The sequence below is a fragment of the Narcine bancroftii genome, chromosome 12 (genome assembly GCF_036971445.1).
Source record: "Narcine bancroftii isolate sNarBan1 chromosome 12, sNarBan1.hap1, whole genome shotgun sequence".
Lineage (NCBI taxonomy): Eukaryota > Metazoa > Chordata > Chondrichthyes > Torpediniformes > Narcinidae > Narcine > Narcine bancroftii.
Genome location: NC_091480.1, coordinates 99,333,366 through 99,334,594, shown reverse-complemented (window position 1 = coordinate 99,334,594; position 1,229 = coordinate 99,333,366).

Here is a 1,229-nt window from a genome sequence, read left to right as displayed (position 1 = left end):
GATATTTGTTGGAAAGTTTTTTTTCTCTTCTTTGGCTTGGCTTCGCGGACGAAGATTTTTGGAGGGGTAATGTTGGAAAGTTATATTGAAGATAATTAACCTTGGAGCACCTCCCAACCAGTCATATTCTGTTAATACTTGAGTTTCAATGTGCTTTATTACAGGTTGCAATGTAAATAGTAGCTGACCTTCCTCTGATAGATGTTATTGAAATAATTTTACTTTTTACTATTATAAACCAATCATTACACATAGCAGAAAAATTGTGTATGCACCATCACTCCACATGCAGTGAGGACTTTGAACATGAAATGGTTAGCATGCCACATCTTGGTTGGGTAATGTCTTGGTTGTTTTGTAGATATACGGGCTCCATCACTGGCAGTGACATGACCATTTCAGAGTAGCTGGGAGAGAAGACTGACCACTGGGACTGGGAAAAATAATGCAGTGTGTAGTGCAATACTATTACAGCATCAGCGACCTGGGTTCGAATCAACCTCCGCATGTGAGGATTTTGTACGTTCTTCCCGTATCTGCATGGTTTTACTCCAAGCGCTCCGGTTTCCTCCTACCCTCCAAAAATACACAGGCTTGTAGATTAATTGGGTTCGGGCACGTGGGCTGGAAGGGCCAATTATTGGATGTCTAAATTAAAATATTTAAGAAAATTGATGATAGCCACATCTCCCACCCATCACTCAAATAAGGAAAAATACATTTATCAATACTTCTCTTTCTCCTCAGTTAAGTTTCTAAATATACCTATCAATTTGTTAAAGCTGCTGAACCCTTCACTTTGGGGTGTATGTGGCACAGATACTGTACTAAGCTCCAAATGCCAGTTCCTGCCTCCCTGTTCAGGGAATGGTATCTTTCTCTTTTTCCTGGTTTTCTAGTCTCCCTCTCAGCCCTGGCAAACTCTTCCAGCTCTAATATTAGACATAGGAGCAGAAATAGGCTATTCAGCCATTGTCTTCCTTGCTATTTAATCATGAGCTGATCCATTTCCCCACTTCCCGGCCTTCTCCCCATAACCTTTGATGCCCTGGCTAATCAAAAACTTATCAATCTCTGCCTTAAATTCAATGATGGCCTCCACAAGTGCCTGTAGGAGCAAATTCCACAGATTCTCCACCCTCTGGCTGAAGAAATGTTTCTGCATTTCTGTTCTAAGTGGACACCCTCCAAGCCCTCTTGTCTTTGTTTCTCCCACCAGGGGAAACTAC